The following is a 4,333-nucleotide window of genomic DNA, read 5'->3' on the forward strand; positions in this document are numbered from 1 at the left end:
ATTTATTCCAAACAACTCAAATAACCATGCAACAGCTTCTTGCTTCATATCATTGTGATAGATTGTTGACTTCTCATTGTTAACTTGCAAACCCGTAGCCTTTTGGAAGTTTTTAATGATTTCATAGAAACATATCCAAGTGACCTTGCAAAACAAGTCGAATAAGATGATATCATCAACAAATAAATTGTGTGAGATTGAAATATTTCTGCAGATTTTTAGGGGGCGACACATGTTTTCGTTGATAACCTTGTTGATATGCAGGCTAAGAGTGTTCATCGCCAGAATAAATAAAAGCGGGGAGAGGGGACATCCTTGACGCAGACCCCTCTCCGCACGGAAGAAAGGGGATGGAATCCCATTGATGATGATTGCATAGTCCACTGGTTCAACGCATGCCATGATCCAGTTGATCATATTGGTTCTCAAGCCAATCCTTGCGAGCAAACACCTGATGAAGCCCCAATCTAGGCAGTCGTATGCCTTCCAAAGGTCGATTTTGAGAATAATCGCATCACATTTTTTTGAATGAATAGCATACAGACCCTCTTGAGTACTTACAACTGCATCATGAATCTTTCTTCCTTTTAGAAAACCGTGCTGCTCCTTTGATAGGAATTCTGAAAAAACTCCTTTGATTCTCTCAGCTATGATCTTCAAAACAATCTTGAAAGAGATGTTACATAGCGAAATCGGCCTAAAATCCTTGAAAGATTGAGCATCCCCCTTTTTAGGGATGAGCGCTATGTTAGTGGAGGAGAGTTTTTTATTGATACTGCTCGCCATTCTGGTGCCTTCTACCATCCGCAATAGGTCAACTTTGATGATTACAAAGAAATGAATGAGGAACTCTATCGTCCAGCCATCCGGACCGGGACTCTTGTCCCTTTTGAAGGATTTCATAATGGCAAGCAGCTTTTCCTCTGAAACTAGCTCGAAAATTTGATCATTTAAATCACCATCAAACATCCGTGGAAACATATCAATTCCCCATAAGATATCCTGGATTTTGCATTTATTCGTTCTTTTATACTGATTTTTGAAATATGCCACCGCCTCATTTGCAATATCCTGCTGGGAAAAAAGGAAGCCGCCCTTACCATCACTGATTTTCCATATAGAATTTTTTTCCCTTCTGGAGTTGGCGAAGTTATGGAAAAATTTTGAATTTTTGTCTCCTTCTTTCATCCATATCGCTCTACTTTTTAACCTCCAAAAAGTTTCTTCTTGTTTCAAAATCATCAATTTTTTTCTTTTGAAGACCCTTAATTGGACATCTCATTTCAAAGGATAAGGAATCATAAGCCATGGAGTCCGCAACACTGTCTAGTTCCTTTTGAATTTCTCGGAGATCTTTTTTATTCGCTTGCCTTTTTTGAAACTGCCACTCTTTTACAACCTTTCGGATTGATTCCATCTTATCACTGAAAGTCATTAAGGTAGGAAAAGATTTTGAAAACGTCATCTCGTTCCACGTTTTTGATACAGTGCTATTAAATTCTGGATCCTCTAAACATTGCCTATTGAATTGTAAAGAGAAGCCTTTTCTGAATCCCTTATCCCTCCATCCTAGAATGATCGGCCTATGATCAGAAATGAAAACATTCTCGATTGTTGAAAAAGGCATTCCCAGGATGTCGATTAAGCTGGCGTGAAGGATAAATCTGTCGATTCTCTTAGCAATGTAAACCTTCTCGATCCTTCCATTTTTCCAAGTTGGAAGGATTTTGGGAGGGAGAATGTCAATAAAGTTTCTGCTTAGAAGCTCGTTCTTAATCTTGGCTGCAATAGGATCCTGTTTCTTATTGATGCCCCAGATTTAACTTTTCAGATTTTGTGTAGAAATTCTGAAGTCACTTTGCAATATCCAATAAGCTTAATCTAAACTGAATAAGTTTAATCTAAACAGGATATCGAAAATTAAGGTTATAATTATTAAGTTTCAGAATTTTAAGTACTGCAGGAATTTTTGAGGGGTTGATATTAAAAACCTATTTAAGCACTCTCACTCAAAGTTTGAGATTATTTTACAGAAAATTGTGGGATTCCAATTAGATAAAATTGTAGTCTGTCTAGACAAGCCCCATTCAATATGAATAAAACAATTGGATCTCTACACTTTCCTCAGTGGGAGGGGATTTATCATGAGCCTAAGGGTTTAAATTTTTTTCCATCTGCCAATTTTTGTATGAGCAGACATTATGTAAATGTTTGTTTTGTATTTAATTTTTTGAAGTGCAAATTCTTAATTCTTTTTGATAAGTAGATATTATTCAAATGTTTTGTATAGTTATTTAATTTTTTTTTGGTTTTAAAAAAAAATATTGACTTAAAAAATAAGCAAAATTTCAAACAGCTTATTCAACTTTAATGGCTGACACCCTTATACATCATACAGGGTTGTAAAATAAGTTTCTCAAATTAAATTAAACTATCCCACTACAACATAATACCTGTTACATACAACATGATACATGATACCAGTTACATACCTGTTACAGGTTTCGATAACACCACCTTGAGGAGGTTTCCTCTTTATATTTCCTACTGCAAAAGGAAAACAAAACAGTACCAGAAGTAGATCAATTAGGCAACATTTTATAGCAGTAAGTTTTTTACATATTAGGGCAACGTTTGGCCTTTACAACATATATACAGCCGCTTATTCATAAACGATAGATCCCAGCGGTAGAGTACATCTCATTTTCTGTCGTCTTTGCCTTTACAATCCTTACTGTTCAAACCTAACAACAACGCTGCACTTCTCTCCAAAATGCGAATATTTACATACACATTTCATTATACTGGCCCTTTCTTTCTGCATTAATGTCCCCGTGCTCGGGCTAATAGTTTTGTCTGCATTCAAATTCGCCAGTTGGGCACTTCATTAATCATGAATATGATACCAAGAACAAAAAATTGACTAATCAAATCTTAGCTAGTGACGTACCATTTGCATTTGGCAGTAACATTGACAGGTATACCACAAGCTTGGGCGATGGGGATGTAAGTAGAGGCATCCACCACACCAGATCGCAGACGCGAGCAGAAGCATTTATCGTCTGCAATGCTTCTCAGAGATGCACAGCATTTATCTGAAGGGTGGTCCTTCGGAGACCCAACACAGTTGGGCAGAAACACAGGGCTGCATGAAGGAGGAGAAGGCTGAGGCGCCAGAGATCCGGCCCCATTAACAAAATCTAAATACAAAACCAGCGAAATGAAACATATTATAATAACCCAAAAAAATCTGGCTCGTTCTCCCATATTTCTTCAGAGATTCAAACAATCTATACTGACCAAACCACAGATTATAGTTACAAAAAATGAGAAACTCGGGAGTTTATAAAGAATAATAAAACCCCGACGGTAATTTGTACACTCACTGTGAAATTCTTTCGGGAGTTTGAAGAATGTTAGGTGTTATCTCTGTGTTGAGGTATTATCTGTGTGTTGGGGTAGGTATATGAGGAATGAGAGAATATAGGGCTGTGGGAGGAACACCTGTGTCACTAAATAAATAAGGCTAATAGTTTAATTATTAAGTTTTTTTGTTTGGAAAGTTACGGAAATTTCAGTTATATTTTTAAAAAAGATTTTTGTGAATTCAAGTCATAATTTTAGGTGTTTTAGGACTTTTTAATGGTGCTGAATTTATTTTTACTATAAAAATATGATTAAAACATTGCTTCTATAAAATTTCTTGAATTTTTTTTATTCAAATTCCCGTCATTTTTAACCATCGAACAATTCCTCAACCTCTCTAGCTACTCCACTATTATCCTAGACTACTCCACTAAATAATAGTAAACTTGAAATACTCTACACAAACTTCAAAATTGTTGGGACTGTTTGTATTGTACATGTCAGATTGTTTGTAATGTATTAAACATGTGAGAGAGCCGGGGATGAAATTATGAGATGTTAATTTGTATGATTAAAATATTGATTAGTGATTTTATAACTATTATATTATCATTTTATTTTATATTAAAAATTAAAAATTTTCGAGTTTTAAATTTAAGAAAAAAACATAAAAAATAATAGGTTAAAAGTTTTAAATTAAATATAATAGAATTATTTTTTATAGATTTAATATTTAATTATATACTTAAAAAAAAATAAAATGATTATTATTTATAAGAAATTAAATATTTTTAATTTTTAATGTCTAAAGTTTTTTTTTTTGAAAATAATTAAAATTAGATTTTGAGAAAATCTAGTAATAATTTTGGAAATTTTGGTTAAAGTTATCAAGTTTAAGGATATTGATTTTGATACCCAATAAATGTTTGATAGTGCTAAGTTCATTTCCTCCATTAAAAAAGATTAA

General features: G+C 34.0%; 1 long non-coding RNA gene across 1 annotated transcript; it reads right to left on the minus strand.

Annotated features, from left to right (window-relative positions):
- Nucleotides 1-2,578: 2,578 nt before the first annotated feature.
- Nucleotides 2,579-3,451, minus strand: LOC149166283 (uncharacterized). The gene is made up of 2 exons (XR_016260411.1): nt 2,951-3,451; nt 2,579-2,856 (listed from the first exon to the last, which is right to left on the minus strand). It is a non-coding gene; the product is annotated as an uncharacterized LOC149166283 (long non-coding RNA).
- Between the last annotated feature and the right edge of the window lie 882 nt (nt 3,452-4,333).

Source organism: Pinus tabuliformis, chromosome 5_1, assembly GCF_031772625.1.
Source record: "Pinus tabuliformis cultivar Carrire ecotype Pingquan chromosome 5_1, CPIR1, whole genome shotgun sequence".
NCBI classification, from domain to species: domain Eukaryota; kingdom Viridiplantae; phylum Streptophyta; class Pinopsida; order Pinales; family Pinaceae; genus Pinus; species Pinus tabuliformis.